The 17,660-nt window shown below is 32.9% G+C and overlaps 1 protein-coding gene across 16 annotated transcripts in view; it reads left to right on the forward strand.

Moving 5' to 3' along the window:
* Nucleotides 1-14,150, forward strand: part of LOC110031888 (protein transport protein sec23-1-like) — a 42,131-nt gene extending 27,981 nt beyond the window's left edge. For 12 of the 16 annotated variants that reach the window (XR_002294788.1, XR_002294789.1, XR_002294780.1 and 9 more), the window contains 3 exons: nucleotides 7,526-7,574; nucleotides 13,538-13,699; nucleotides 13,780-14,150. The gene's annotated coding sequence lies outside the window, so the exon portion shown is untranslated. Of the gene's footprint in view, nucleotides 1-6,781; nucleotides 6,896-7,087; nucleotides 7,175-7,525; nucleotides 7,575-13,532; nucleotides 13,700-13,779 lie in introns of those variants that run through there. The other 4 variants (XR_002294779.1, XR_002294793.1, XR_002294783.1 and 1 more) reach the window with 4 other exon arrangements.
* The last annotated feature ends 3,510 nt before the right edge of the window (nucleotides 14,151-17,660 follow it).

Consider the following 17,660-nt stretch of genomic DNA (forward strand, 5'->3'; position numbering starts at 1 on the left):
TTGCTCTGGTTTAAAAGAACAAACTTTAAATGTGCTTAATTTAATTAGAATTAGTCTAAAATCATAAAAGCATAAAGAACAAAATCATGATGAATCGTAGAATAAATTTATTAAACTAGTAATTAAAGATTATTTTCACAATACCTATAAAGTTTTCTGATGAAAACATTATGTAGCTATCTTTTGTATGATTCACCTGAACAAGTGGACAAGTCGTTAGTTATTAGAAAAAAAAATTTGCAGAGAGCGAGATATATAAGGTATATAAAAAGTTCAAAATCAAACTGCTAAAAATAATTATTTGACATCACAAAAAAACTCAAGTTAGTTACACAACATTCATAGAAGTAAACTTGTATTACAAACTATATGAACATCAATGCAAGGATCCCATTAAAAAGAAGATAAAATGTAAGTATAAACAAAAACCATAAAGTGCATGAGCCACGAAAAGCAATTAGTGTTACTAAACATATTGGATTATTGGCTCAACATAAAGTGCATCACTCATAAAATGCATGAGTCATGGAAATATAATTAGTTGCCAAAGGACTAAAAACACAATTTTGATGAATTAGGCACAAAAGCAATTACAATCACGGAGAACATGTTTCTCTGACTAGAGAAAATGCTCGTTGCTGCATTGAAACTTCTGGCATGGGAAATCTGCAACAAAATCCCTTAAAACCCACTAGAGCCCACGAGAGAAACCTACCTATGAAGCACAATTTATGCAGAAATTTCCTTCTTATCGCTTTAAATTTCAAAAATGCATAAAAGAATAACTAAAAACACTGCTAATTTAGAATTATTTTGTTCCTTTTGTATTTTTATTGAAGGGGATATATATATATTCATATTAAGAATTTGAATACCAACATCTAAATTTTAATATTTAGATCCTTACATCTCATGAAATTATCCTCAATATTAATATTTTTATGAATTTGTTATGATATTACACTAAAACATTTTTAAAAAAAATCAGACATAGGTATTATACATTTAAATACAAAATCATAAATTTTATTTATACATTAATTTCATTATTAATAATATTTAAAAATAAAATGCATATATAAAAATAAATAGTCGAGATGGCGGACAAGGCATCCTTATGGCTTGATGATCCTATAGGTACTCTCTTTGAGCTTTCTCATGTTGGTCTTAACCTCCCAAGTGTTGGAGGGAAAAAAACATCCATGTGAGGCTCCAAAAAGAATTAGGAAATTGCTTAAATTTCTAAATTAGGTGGGTCCCATCATTAGGCCTCTACGATAGTCAAAGGGAAATTCATATGACTATGTCCTAAGACCTAAGAGGAAGATTGGAACTCACCAAAAATGAGGTCAACAATATGTCAACGTACCCGTTTCCAAAGCAGATGCAGATTGTTTATTCAATATAGTTTTCATTTATTTCCATTTCCTTGTATATTTTTTTTTTGCATTTCATCTTCTGTCACGACTAATGAGTTATCTCTTGAATCTTTCAAGGAAGAAGAGTTCCAGGATTTTAGAGACCTCCTGACGTGTGCTCTTCCACTGTGAACTACAGACTTTCCTACTGATGTCACGTCGAGCATATAGTTTCGGGAGATGGTTGTACAGTTGCCCGCGGAGTATCACAGAGAAGTGACTTCTTTTGGTGGGCAGATAGTCTGACAGATTCACTGCCAATAGTGATCAGGGTTGGATGGATCTCTGGAGGATGACGTAGCTCGTGGCATATGCTGTCTAGATTTTAATATTAATATTATCATAATTTTAATTATAATTTTAATAAATTTTTTTTATCAATCTTGATACTCACTGTTAAGTGGGCTCTGTATCTTATATTTTTACTGTTCAGAATTGATTTTCTGTTTCTCAATTATCAAATATATTGGTGACAATTTTGTTGCAAACAACATTACTGCACAGGTGCAGAATAGTCATTTGTCCAGAAACAATTGCAAATCAGCTGTTTTCAAACAGCATAAACCAAACAGTCAGCCAGCTTATCCTGATAAGTTGCTGATCAGCAGTTTATCAGGATCAACTGCTTATCGATAGATTATTCAATAAGCTACAGCTTCCCCAAACAAACTCTTAAGAAAGTTCTATCCTTCTAAGTTTCATTCTTAGCCTGGAATTTAAATTAGGTTAAGGTTTTGTTATCTATTCCTACTGTATTACGAACTAATCTAAAGGTTTAATTCTATAGAAATCCTACTTAATATAGTTGGATTAGTGATCATCTAGTTATAAAGTTATCATTACTTGCAATGATATAAGTAGAGTGTAGGAAATATAAAAGTGCAAATTGTATATATGGCTAGTGACAAATAGGAAAAAATCTGTTCCTTATCTTCTCCCGAGGGCATAAATAAGATTCTAACCTACTTCTCTTACCTTTTAAATCCCTCCATCTTACAATAGGCTAATATTTTCTTAATTACTTTTGTTATATTGCTAAGATGCTAATTTATAGAAATTATATCATATTGTGCGATGAATTTTTTTGATTGACTCATCTTATTGCTTTTGCAAAACGTTGTATATGTGTGTATGTGATGGTTCTCATTTTTACGATCTTAATTTTTGAGTTTTCTTTTGACCATTACACTTTTGAGGATACTTTTGTCATTTATTGGAGTGACTTGTTTGAGAACTCTGGCTTCAATTTCACATAATTGAATAATGTATCATAAGACATAAATGAAAAGTTATACTACCAATATTATTTATTTAATATATTATGACAACCAAGTCAACTCCAAAATTGAGTTATTTAGATCGGTACCAACTCAAAATCAGGCTGTAGCTCATTATGTTTGATTTTATTTAACATCCTATATAATTTTTATAAATGAAAAATACTTAAAGTTAATATCGAAGTCTACTACAATAAGGATAATGCCTGTAATGATGAGGTTATATTTATTCTCTAATAAATAAAAGCGATTTACCTTAAGATATGTAATCTTAAATAATAATTTTATTTGGAAGAAATTATTAAGTGGAGTATTCTTATTATGAGCGTATATGTCCCCTTCAATAGAAATTCTATGGTTGGTTTTGTTGTTGCTATTTCGGTGCTCTCCGAATCATTCTCGCTGCTCGCAATAGGTCCCGCCGCCAACGCAGTATCTTCGTCGTCCAGGACGACGAAGGTACTCCTTTGGCGCCGGGACCTATTGTGAGCTTAGTGAGGACGATTCCGCCATCGAATTCTTCCTCCCACTCCTTGATTAGCTAGGATGATTCGGATAGCACCAGAATAACAAGAACAAATCTAACCATAAAATTTTTATTGAAGGGGATATGTACGCTCATATTAAGAATATTGCACCTATTAATTTCTCCGCAAATAAAATAATTATTTAATATTACTTATTTTAAGACAAATAACTTTTATTTATTTGAGAATAAATATATCCTCATCATTAGAGACATTATAATGCGTATTGTAATAGACTTCAAAATTAGGTTTAAGTATTTTTTATTTATAAAAATTATATATACTGATAAATAAAATCAAATATAATGAGTTACAAGCTCATTTTGAGCTAGAACATATCCAAATAACTCAATTTTGGGGTTGACTTGATTGTCATAATATATTAAATAAAAAATATTGGTACTTTAACTTTTCATTAATATCTTATGATACATTATTCCATAATGCAAAATTGTAGCCAAGAGTTCTCAAACAAGCCACTTCAAGGAATGACAAAAATATCCTCAAAAGTGTAATGGTCAAAAGAAAACTCAAAAATTAAGATGAAAATTAGAACCATCACGTATACATATATGTAACGTTTTGCAAAGGCGATAAGGTGAGTCAATGAAAAAAATTGATCACGCAATATGATATAATATAATATGGCAAAAGTAATTAAGAAAATATTAGCTTAAGGCATAGGCTATTTACTTACTGATAAGACGAGAGAATAAAATTAGATGGAGGAGGGATGTAAAAGACGAGAGAAGTAAATTGAAATTCCTTAGTTGAACCAAAGTAGACATTGGAAATTATGATAGGTATAAAAGATTTACGAGTGTTGAGGCATAGACTATTTACTTACTGATAAGAAAACTTGATACTAGAGTGATACATTATATAGGGCTTTTAAATCATTTGGAAAAAAACAAATTAAATCCTGGGGTGGTTGGGGGGGTTAAGAAAACTCACAAGACATCACTTTTGTGTGTTGTTAGTTGTCATTGTTGTTATGGTATCATTGATTCCCAATGTTCAATGAGATTTATTATGAACATCATCTTGTATAGAATTTGGTTTAGACTCTTTTGATGTTAGATTTCAAGAAAATGATGCTCACTCATGGAGAACGCAATGACTACTTTTGGTTGAGTTGTACTGAAGCCTAAAAGGACAAATTATCTTCTGTCGAGATATGATGGTGTTAGCCTCTTTTATGAGAAAGAACTATAACCTATAAGAGGATAAAATTTCGACAAGTTTTTCGGTGATTAAGAACTATTTCTTAACATAAAATACAAGTTTTCAATTATTAAAAAAATGACTAACTGTAGTGATCACTCGCGTGCACGTGTTTGTGCACGTTGATGTGGGCTCTCGTCACTATGTACATGTGTATGCCAATTGCTGCAAGCCCGCACATGGCCACCGCTACATGTGCACGCACTCACGCCAGTCATTCCAAGAACACGTGTGTGTGTGCATGCATTCACCTGTGTCAGGGATCACAACCACCGATACATGTGCACCTGTCATTGTTCTTCTAATATTGTCCGGCACTGCAAGAATTCACCAGTTCTCATTCTGTTTGACAATATAAATTGAAGAATGACTGAAATTATGATAGAAGAGACATTAATTGGTTCATGAGCTTGAAGAGAAGTCTACGTTGATGTCCAAGAACAATCATGCCTTATAATATTTCTGAAAATTATAGTAATATGCTTCAATCTTTTGAAAATATAATATATTTTTTTCAAATGATATTCATCGAGAGTCGAAAAAAATGTGAAGTAAATCCGACAATTTCTTAAATTCGAATTTCTCTTCTTCGATAATTTTTTTGAGGTAAATCTGGAGTGTTTGGTGAGGTACTTTTAAGTTTTAACGGGATTTAAATATGGATTTAACTTATGTCCACAAAATGTCATATGTCAAAAAAGATAGATATAATTTTTGTTTGTTCAGCTTGTTAAATTTGGATTTATTAAATGGATATAGCTTGGAAAAAAATTATTTCAAATAGAGATATGCCGAACACATCAAATGAATTTAATCTTAAGTGAACCAAATTTATTCCGGTTTGAATAATATTTAGATTTGAATGAGTTTAATCTTAATTGAACCAAATTTATTTTGGATTTAATACATTTGGATTTCATAAATCTAGATTTTCGGGTTTACTAAAAAATGTATAACTTAAATCCTACATGTAGTCGTACACCCTCTTATTTTTAGGTGAATTTAACGGGTTTAATACACAAGAAAATTAAATTATGATAAAATACCAAACATAAGAAATGAGTTTAAATGAATTTAGTTAAAATCATACCAAATATCTTGTACCTTTTTATAACCGGGACAAGACATTTTAGTTTTGCAAAATCATTTGATTTGTATGCTCTTCAACAATTTTTGAATGGGGGGCAGAGGGAATGCCCTCATGATATCATGACTGCTTTGGATATTGTCCTCAGGAAGCCTTCCTCCAAAAAGTATTAAAACAATTCCAGCTATTTTTTATGTTTCTTTTGATGCATTTTATAAAATAATTAAACTGTCTGGTTTTCTTCTTACAGTTACGTTACAATTTCAAGATCACTTTTTCCACCTTAATTTGGGTCGAATGATGTTGGTGAGGGTTTAGAATGTTGGATGGGTTTTTCCAAAGTTTTAGGCCAACCAAATGGGTTTGTCCTTTAATGTTGGTAATGATTATTATTATTTTTTCCATTTAGGATTTATTTAAGCTATATCTTCTAAATGCTTGGTTTGTCTGAAATGCGCTAAATTCATTTTGTCTGATATGTGTGACCATTGCTTTGGTTTTGTAGATATTCTGCAACATCTTTCTTTAGGCTAATAAATCTTTTAAATTTGTGTCTGACTTTTTTACTGTAAGACCGGTTCCTAAAAGCAACGTCTTCTGATATTTGCTTCTGTTTTGATTTGAAACATTCTTCTTTCATATTTGAGTCATATGCTCTTTTTTTAATCCAAATTGCACATGTTTTTTCTCTTCTTCCTAATATCAAGTCATATGTGAATAATGTTCCTATGCAAAATATTTTGGCTTTATCTTAGTTATTTACTTTAGGTAAGTTGTACGACTCCTTTGAAACTTTCAGATACAAACGACGAAGAAAGGAGTCTGTGGAAACAACTCATTTATTAAATGTGTGTAGACGCTATAAAATCACTAGGATTACATCACAGTTTGCTAACAAGTTGATGTATGTTGTTTTCTTTTATGATTTTTTTGTAGTACAAAAATGTTACAAATTTTCATTCTATCGAGCTCTCTCTAGTCAATTGTTTTCTTCAACAGGTTTCATCTTGATGAACCAGTGAAAACTGAAATATCTATTGCACGTTACTTCAAAACTAAATACAATTATAATCTTATGTATGATTCACTACGTTGCATTAAAACCGACAGTGATAGCAATCCAAAGTACTTGACAATGGAGGATTTTCTTGACAACAATATTAATAATTTTCTTTCTTCAAATGCATTGCTTTTAAGCTTAAGCAATTTGTTGTTCAGCTTTGACCCTGCAGCTCTCATTTTAAATAGGTATGCAAAGTTGTGGATGGACAGAGATATGTTAAGAAGTTAACGCTAGACAAGTAAATGAAATATTAAATTCAAATTGTAAGCATCCAACTACAAGGGAGGAGCATTCTGGAGGTTACATCTTGTGATTTTAAATCTGCTGTAGAGCTTTATTTTGTCTTTGCATTTTAGTTTAATGGGTTGTTCCTACAATTTGTTATGGTGAAATCTTGATTGCTTTTGCGGCTGGTCAAGAAAAATAGTTAACAATGATATGTTTGCAAAAAACTTTGGTATTGAAGTTCAACCTAATCTGACTACAGTTGAAGCACGAGTGCTAAGCTCCATGGTCTTTGGCCATCATTTTTTGGACCTTGAAACAAAACTCAGATGATGCACGTATTTTGCTAAATTGTATGTTCTTTTTTTGCCAAAACCTTGTAGGATATTTATTTTGTTCTTGTGGTATGAAATGACTTTTTGGTGGTATTTTATTGCCTTTCCAAGATGATTTTGTTAGAATCCAGAACATAGTGGGCAGCTTTTCTCTTATACATATATAAGTTTACTCAACTGTACATTCCTACTTACTATCATTGTTATAACTTCATTTTCCATTGAAAGAACTGGTATTGACATTTTGTTACTCTAGATTTTACTTGTTGTGCAGCCTCTTACATATTTGATCGCATAAATGTAAACATATGCTTCTATATTGTTCGAACAGCGTTAATGTAATATCTTCTGTATTACTTCTTTCTACAGGCTGGTCATGGTGTGAAGCTTTTGAGCATTCTTACAAAATATTGTGAAGGTAATGGTGATTTTTTTTTTATTTTGAAATTTATTAGGCTTGCTATGAAAAAAGACGACTCTTATTGATCTAATCATAAGTCATGCAATGTTTCATGCATGCCTTTCGCGATATAATGAACTATTTGGGAGCTTGAATGTGTAAATACCATCAAACTGGGATTTCAGTGCATGCCATCATAAGTCATTCAATCATAAGTCATGCAATGTTTCACGCAGTGTGGACACATCTTAGAAAGGCTAACCATCAAAATGGGATTTCAGTGCATTGCAATGTAATTATCTGATTTATAAAGATCTCTTTTAAGTCATAGTGGTTTTGTTAGAACGCTACTTACTAAATTAGATTATTTTCACAGATGCGTATCTCAGAACTTTATATGTGGTTTTACATGTCACATTAAAGCCAAGAAACTTTTAAGATGGGAACCATAAAATATATTTAACATTTATTGTATCCTATTTCTCATGTTATTTCATTTAAATAGTTTTTAACATCTCGTAAGAGGATTCATATAAGCCAAAATAATTTATCAATTTCGGCATATTATTGGGGACTTTATCTAGAAAATAAGATAGGAATGTAGAGATAAAGCCTTAGAGAAGAATAACATATGAGAGTTGGTGATCGGTTTTACATATAAAGCTTTGTGTATGACTTTTTGACTGTAAGATCGGTTCCTACAAGTTTATCTGAAAAGCAACGCTTCAGATATTTGCTTCTGTTTTGATTTGAGACATTCTTCTTTCATATTTGAGTCATATGCTCTCTTTTTTTATCCAATTGCACATGTTTTTTTCTTTTTTTTGCTGATATCAAGTCATATGCAAAATATTTTGGCTTTATCTTAGTTATTTACTTAAGGTAAGATGTATGACTTCTTTGAAACTTTCAGATACAAACGACGTTGAAAGGAGTCTGTGTGGAAAGAACTCATTTATTAAATGTGTATAGACGCTATAAAATCACTAGGATTACATCACAGTTTGCTAACGAGTTGATGTATGTTATTTTCTTTTATGATTTTTTTGTTGAATTTTGGCTCCTACAAAAATGTTACAAATTTTCATTCTATCGAGCTCTCTCTAGTCAATTGTTTTCTTCAACAGGTTTCATCTTGATGAACCAGAGAAAACTGAAATATCTATTGCATGTTACTTCAAAACAAAATACAATTATAATCATATGCATGATTCACTACGTTGCATTAATGCTGGCAGTGATAGTAATTCAAAGTACTTGCCAGTGGAGGTTTTTCTTGACAACAATATTAATAATTTTCTTTCTTTAAATGCATTGCTTTTAAGCTTAAGCAATTTGTTGTTCAGCTTTGACCCTGCAGCTCTCAGTTTTAATAGGTATGCAAAGTTGTGGATGGACAGAGATGATAAGCCACATGATGCTAACAAAGTCGATGAGATCATACTTTATTCATTAAGCATTTATATACTTCACAGGAATCACTATCCTCTATATGTTAACAATACATTTGCAATAGAGAACAATGAACACAAATTTTTGGTTGGTAGCAGCCTTTATCATCTTAAAATCCTATTTCTCCTTGGATTTTCCTTAAATCACGAATTTAGTAAATTCCATTGGAAGATGTAGTTATCGGAATTAGCGGTGCGGAAGCACACAAAGCGAGATGGGAGGAAGGAAAAGGAAAATGAGGGCTTGTGGGGTAGGCGCGGAGTGGAAAGGGCAGTCATATGAGAGTTTCAGAGATCTTTGTATGTCACAATCCGGTCATTGTTTTCCTAGCTAGCTCCAGTTCTACCATACCACGAGGTTTTTAAACTTGAGATGGGTGAAACGTGGTAGGTGAGGTTTGCGAGCAGGATATTTTTTAGAATTTAATATAATTTTAATTAAGTTAATTTTAGATAATTTAATTGAATTTTAATATTTATAAATGTATTAACAAATTAACTGTAATTATATAAATCTTTGTGTAATTATTTCATAATAGTAATTAAATTACATATTAAATTTAATTAAGTATTAATTATTTGAATAAATAACTAATCAATGATTAATTAATGAATAGGAATATTTCTTCGCAAATAGTTAGTTTAATAAATTCTTATTAATGATTAATCAATTAAGTAAATAGTTAATTATTTATCAACATAAGTAGAAATAAAAATTTTAACTGATAGAAATTAAATAATTATTTAACTATACTTAGTAATAACATGACTAATATGTAATATTAAATTCATATTTCAACTGACATACTTAAATTCTAAAATAAGTTACACAATTTCACATGATTTAACTGAATTAAACATTTGTCATGCCCCACACAATTTTCAAGATTTAAACACCTAAGGATTTACGAAATCTGGATTTTTAGGATTTGTTAAATCCTACATTTGATTAGTTGCAAGGAATAAATATATTTATTCACCATATTGAGCTGAAGTGTTGGATCCTATTGATTAATTGCAAGGAAGGAATTTAAAATCCTTTGGATTCATGTTAAAGAAAGAAATTAGGATCCCACGGATTCATGCTGAAGCAAGAAAATTAGGATTAGTATCTTGCTGCACGAATCTTTAGATTTAAAATTTGATTATTTATCTTCAAAGTAGGAGGGTTTTTAGTAAAAAATGTCTGAAAGCCACTACTTTTTGTGGCCAATTTAATTAATATTTTTTTATATAGTTAAATCTATGCCTAGATATTCCAAACTTCTTCATTATGTGATTTGATGTATGCCTCGTTTTATCTATTTTTGGTTGGTTTATGCTAAATGTTGCCTAAGAGCATTATCACTCAACATAAATGATGCATGCAATATTGCCGCTAGTTGATTTGAACATGGTTTGAAGACACCTGCAGAGTTCTCTTATAAAATTTTCATGCGGTTGGAAGCATTGTTAAGTGTCTTTCATCTTTGCATGAATCTAAATGCTAGATTTTTCTCCTACAATTTCCTCATTTTCAGCTGCATCCATCTCTTCCCTGCCTCCATGGCATCCCGTGCAGCAACCCCCACCCTTCCCCAACCTTCCTGCCTCACTCCTAGCCGTCGATCCTCATTGTCGCCGTCAAAACAACAAACTTGTTGATTTACTGTTATCCAACCATCATTCTGATTTGTTTTCGCCTGAATTGCAACCTATCATGCTGTGACTGCAGTCACCGCTTGCTGCCCTTGCACCGGACAACACTCTTGCTGTCTTCCCCTTTGCTGCTCCTCACTGTTCCAGGCCTCCATTTTGCTGCCAACACAATTCCAGCCCCTCCTTTTGCTGTCCCAACAACCCACAACCCATTTCAGAGGCTTCCCTTCGCTTGTGGATTACCTAGCAGACCTCCACCCATGGATCGAGCTCGAGTGTGAGTTTATATTGTGTTTGTTGTAGAACAACCCTTTGTTTGATAGTGTTCGGTTCATTTTAGTTGGAGATAAAAAATTTTATATATTATTTATATAATAATATATTATATATATTTATATCTAAATTTAAATAGCCACGGCTCGTGCGGTCATGCAGTTTTGTACCTTCTAATGCATATGAATGGTACAGGTTTGAATTTAGCATCTTATGCTATTTTAAAATTTAATTTAAAGGAGCCAGTACGAGCAGAACATGAGTTAAAAATGAACATGAAAATTTTTTTCGTTGAGCATGAACGGTTTGTTTGCGAACCATTTCAACACAAATCAATTCCGAACCAAAAAAATATAAACAAGGCATACATGAATACATGTTGAGCTTGCTCAAACTAGCCTCGTTTACATCCCTTCCCCAACCTTCTTGCATCACTCCTAGTCGCCGATCTTCATTGTCGCCATCAAAAAAACAACAAACTTGTTGATTTACTGCTGTCCAACCATCATTCTGATTTGTTTTCGCTTGAATTGAAACCTATCATGCTGTGATTGTAGTCACCGCTTGCTGCCCCTGCACCGGACAACACTCTTACTGTCTTCTCCTTTGCTGCTCCTCACTGTTCCAGCCCTCCACTTCGCTGCCAACACAATTTCAGCCCCTCCTTTTGCTGTCCCAACAACCCACAACCCATTTAGATGCTTCCCTCCACTCCCGGATCACCTAGCAGACCTCCACCTATGGATCGAGCTTGAGTGTGAGTTTGTGTTGTTTGTTGTAGAACAACCCTTTGTTTGATAATGTTTGGCTCATTTTAGTTAGAGATAAAAAAATTATATATATTGTTTGTATAATAATATATTATATATATTTATATCTAAATTCAAATAACCACGGTTCGTGCAGTCATGTAGTTTTGCACTGTCTAATGCATAGGAGTGGGACAAGTTCGAATTTAGCACCTTATGCTTATGCATAGGAGTGGGACAAGTTCGAATTTAACCACGGTTCATGCGGTCATGTACGCATATGCACAATTTTTTGTTATTTTAAGAAAGAGAAAAGTAAAAATTTAGACCACTTCATGCACAACAATTATCATATTTTTAGCATGAACTTATTCTATGATTCTCTTAAATTTTGAATAAGAATATAGTTTTCCTCCAATATCATTCAAGCATTATTTGAACATAATGCACGAAATATGTCCCAACTGTTTTGTTTTGCCTTTAAATAACCATCATTTTTTCATCTCTTTTAATAAGCGGAGCCTGAGGGATCAAATCTCTTTTAATAAGATGATATCCACTATTAAAAATACTACTGCAAAACATAGATAAGGTGTCAATAACAACCACCATAAAAGAAACCAGACATCCAAATTATTCCTTGCATACATTTACAAAGATTTGGCAAAAATATCCACAAAGTTTTCACCTTGTCTGATATAGTTTTGATTCTTGTGAGCTCTTGCATCAGCTCTTCAAAGAAATAGCATCGAAGCAAGTATTAGACTAAGCACTATATCTACTAGTTCTAATAAGTTTTTTCACATGATTTATGCAAGTCCTCAAATCTTAAATTAGTAAATCTGACAAACTCTCTAAGGGCATGTAATCACAGATCAACCAAAATATCAAAAGGGTCACGCCGCTAAGTCATCTGAAAGCCAAACAACAGTGTACTCTTCAAATCAAAGTCCGTATTAAATCTGTAAATTCGTAGGAATCAGGTAGTATCTTTGTAAATTTCTTTGTGCTTGATAAATCCTTGAATAATTGCAAATCAATTTCAATACTATACCCACATAAATCATTCATATTTACGAATGGTTAAGCTAAACAATGTATTCCAACCTCTGTATGCTTAATTTAGAAGTAAAACTAATTTAGTTGTAGCTTTTACAAACATGATTTTTGACCCCACCTCGGATACACATACCTTCATACCAGTTTCTCTTCAAAAGTATGGGAAGCGCATAACAAATGTATGTGTCATGAAGGAATAAAAAAATATTAGGATCTGAGGGGCAACACCATAAAATAGCATATTTACTTCACCTCCCTAAAAAAAGATTTCCTTTATAATATCTTAAAGTTTCTCTACAATTGTTAAATGAAATAAACTATATTAACATTGTATCAAGCACAGCAAACGGAAGAAAATTTGTAAATCAACCAAGTGAAGGGAGGAGAAAAAGATCTCATTAACACAACAAATGTATGCTGAAATATAAAATTCTCAAGTAAACTTTCCTTCCTCTAAATGCTGGGTACTGCTGTTAAAATATACATATGAAGTTGTGGAAGGAAGGAGAATATTAAGAGTCTATATTCATCATTGCATCCAATATGTAACAGTTTCAAGTTTTCAGGAAAGATTAATACATGATCGTCAAATATTGGGTTTTCTCAAAACAATTGAATAATCAGGTTATCTATTTCTTATACAACCAGCTATAGAAATTTCAGGTTTCTAAAGCATAGAATCATCCAAAAGCCTTGATGTATATTTACATTCATAGCATCCCTTTGAAGTATTAAATATGTAAGAGTATGTGAATGATATGCATTATGTAAGCATATAAGAATCAGATTATATGTGACTGCGCAAGCACAGGAGAGCCATATGAGGCGCGAACAAGCACGCGCCCTACAAAAGCTATATTGAAGTAAATATCTGTTATCTCCGCAAGAAAGAATGCTTCCATGAAGCTTTCTGAGAAATCTGATATCTCCGCAGAAGCGAACCGGAAGGAATCTTTGCAGTTTGTTTGAAAAGGTATATATATATATATTTTTATTTTTATTTTATACTCTAAGGTAAAGAACTTTATGAGTATTCTCATTACATATAAGCAGATGTAGAAGGATCCATGGCAATTCATGCGACCAAAGCTTATGATAACTTATCCAATGTTTTCTTATTCAAGGGCTGTTTCTAGCAGTATTGAAGTCTCTGCTCAGAATGTTTAAATCCCTGAAGCCATGACTGCCAGGACACATATGCTGGAGAATCCAATCAAATGCTGAAATTGCTGTTCTCATCTCCCGGCTCTCCTTCATTGGGAGGAATGGCATCCATGTTAGCATCATGCCCTTGGTAACTTAAAGACGAACTTTTCACCTGGTTCTGAGCAGATTTGAAGTTCTAATGACTCAGGCAACTGTTAAACTCATTTTTAGATGTAATACACATTTGTAAATTAAATTTTGTTTTCTATGTCATTAATATCAGGTTAAAAATGATTTAAAAAATAAATGAACATTACTAGGTTATTAACTGTTGAATCATTTTGTTAATGTTTAAATCATTTCTGGTTCGTGAATCAAAATTTTATTACCATTTCTTTGTATTTAATGTAAACAACAAATAAACACGCGATGAAGTGGGATGCGTGAAAAAATTAACATTTAAAATTTGGTGTTAGATATGTAAATATATAAGAATTGAATGGTATTCATGAAAATCTTCCTTTTTTAAACTGAAGATCCTCAAGCAGCAAGTTTGCTTGTATTTAAGTTGCCACAACACTTAGAAAAATTAAATCATGATGGATGAGCATCAATGTTCTCATACTAAGTGGAAATTATATGCCAAAAAAAAAAAATATAAATCTTATTTCATTTGAGTGCACTTAAATACTAATAATGATTTCAGTTATCATTTCATGCGAAATAAATATAAACGTTTTTTTTGTCAACTTACAGAGAGCATAGGCTATAAATTCAATATTAAATCTATCGCTATCAGATTTTGCAAAAGAGAACAATAACTTCCTTCACAATAGAAAACTTTCAAAACATTAGTCATTTTAATATATATTATTTTGACATTAGATAGCCAGTAAAATTTTTTATTTGATGACAATGAAAATTTCAGCAGATGTTCATATTTTCTAGTATCTCAATTTACAATTCTATTATGTGTAAAAAAAAAAAAAAAAAAAAAAAAAAAAAAAAAGCACTGTGGACCTCATGTCATATACAATGACCCCTTAGCCATACTTCTTGGCATATAAAATAGCATTAAAAAAATATTCATCATAAATTCCAATTTCAAAGTGGGTGTGACACGAAAAATCAGCCATAAGAGCTCATCTTCAAGAACATAACAAGTTTATTTGTTGCTTCAAAAAAGCCCATAAGCATCCATTGGAGGATAAGAAACATGTCCATTGGCATTAGAGCCGGGGTATAAGGAAGACAACTATTCCCCAGAGTGGGTTCATCTTCTCGGTCTTTGGATCTTCGGCGAAGCTGTGAAGGGTGAATTGTGATCGTTCGATGCTGAGTATAACGAAGAAGAAAGACCCTGGATTTTGGGCAAGCCGGTTGAGTCCGAATCAAGAGAATAACCATTCTCCATAATGTTCGTCTCGATTGGCTGTTCCTTGAATGTGTGGGATCAAAATAAAGCAAAAAAATATAATATTAAGCAATCTATATTAATGATTCAATTAATTTTTGTTCTTATAAAACAAATTCTTGGCTCAACATATGTGTGTATAGATTCATAAATATAATTATACATAGTATTTATATTCTAAGCAAATTTCGACTCGGTTCAATTTAATCAAAGCTTAGCTCAAAATCAGCCATCAGATTCGACTGAGCGAAAAATTAGGATCTTATAGTTAAAATAATAGACACAATCAATATCGGATCTTATAGTTAAAATAATAGAGCCGAGTAATGATTTTTGAAAAATTACAATCAGATTGAAGTGAAACCTTGTAGACCTGCCACATAACCCTGAGTGTTTCCCTTATTCTTTTTCTCTTGACAACAAAATCATCTGGTTCTCGAAGCATGTCATCAAAAAGATTTTCTATGGTTTAAATAAACAGACTTAAAATTTTCTTAACTTTATTAGAATTAGTCTAAAATCATAAAAGCATAAAGAACAAAACCATGATGACTCTAAGAATGAATTTATTAAGCTAGTAATTAAAAATTATTTTCACAACTACGTGATAAAAATATTATGTGACTCTCTTTTTGTATGATTCACTTAAACATGTGGACATGTCGTTAGTTATTACAAAAAAAATCGCAGATAGCAATGTATATAAGATATATAAAAAGTTCAAAATCAAACTGATAAAAAATAACCATTCAACATCACAAAAACTCAAAATTGTAACACAACGTTCATAGAAGTAAACTTGTATTACAAATTATATAAACATCAATGCAAGGATCTCATTAAAAAAAAAAATGATAAAATGGAAATATAAACGAAAGCCATAAAGTGCTCGAGCCACGGACAACAATTAGTGTAACTAAATATATTGGATTCTTGGCTCAACATAAAGTGCATGACTCATAAAATGCACGAGTCATGGAATTATAAACAGTTGCCGAAAGGACAACAAGCACAAATTTGATGAATTAGGCACAAAAGCAATTACAATCACGAAAAACATGTTTCACTTGCTGGGGAAACTTCTCATTGCTGCATTGAAACTTATGGCTTGGGAAATCTGCAACAAAATCCTTCAAAACCCACCAGAGGAACATACCTATGAAGCACAATTTCTGCAGAAATTTCCTTTCTTTCACTTTAAATTTCAAAATGCATGAAAGAATATAACTAAGAACACAGCCAATGCAGCAAAACAAGCGGCCTGTGAGGTTCGAGAACATTCCCAATACAACAAAATAAATAAATAAAATAGGCGTGAATGATATGCAAGCCAGTAAAGCAAAGTGTTGCGTCTCATCACCTGAATCTCACGTCGGATTTCCCACAAGTCGTAGAACCTCTTCCCGGAAATGTGCAAGAACTCTGCCCACTCCTCCATCTCACCTGCTGGCGCAATCGACTTGCGTGGAAAATGCACCAGTTGCAGCACCAGCGGGCGTCACGTGCAAATATCAGAGCCTTGCGGCAAGAAGTCGCGGTCGAATAGCACCAATACGCTTCACTTGTCGCTGCTCTGGCTCCCCACCACCGCCAACCGCGGCAGGCCGATCGTCAACGAGTTCCCCAGCTGGGCGAAGATGTCTTGCAGCTTGCTCACAATCGGAATCATTGAGCTCTCAATAGGTCCCAGCGCCAACGTAGTATCTTCGTCGTCCCTACAGACGACGTCGGGAACCACGTCTATTGGGACGATGAAAGTACTGTGTAGACACCGAAAACCACATCCTCCACCACCGAATTATTCCTCACACTCCTTTGATCAGAAAAAATATTAACTCACAGAAGTATTGATGCATCATTACTTCAATGATAAAGTATCCCGTAAATATCACGATGGGACCATTGGCTACGTGACATCTCATAATTGAAGTACTGATACATAAATACTCCTGAGATAATATTTTTTTTCTTGATCAAAGAGGATGACTCTGAAACATAAATTTTTTTTTTATTTTATACATTAATTTCATTATTAATAGTTTTTAAATATAAAATGCATGAGTATAAAAATATGAGATATAACGGTACGCCACCTCCCACTCTGCCATCTCCTCTCCCACGATTTATGCGCTCAAACGACTCGTCGCTCTGTGGGTAGTCTGGAAGCGGTCTCGTCCCGACGGTGGGCGATTTGGTGGCCGCGGTCGGTGGGAGACTTGGGGGCCGCGGTGGCGGGTATGAAAGGGATGCGCATCCGTCGTCTCACATGGAGCGTGTTGGTAGAGGACGCGGCAGGGGAGGCCGTGCCCTTCATCATCAGGATAGAGCAAGGGCTTCCGATATACCGGAGGCCTCGTTATCCAGTCTAAGCAGG

This window comes from Phalaenopsis equestris, unplaced genomic scaffold (assembly GCF_001263595.1).
Source record: "Phalaenopsis equestris unplaced genomic scaffold, ASM126359v1 Scaffold000858, whole genome shotgun sequence".
In the NCBI taxonomy this organism is placed as follows: Eukaryota; Viridiplantae; Streptophyta; class Magnoliopsida; order Asparagales; family Orchidaceae; genus Phalaenopsis; species Phalaenopsis equestris.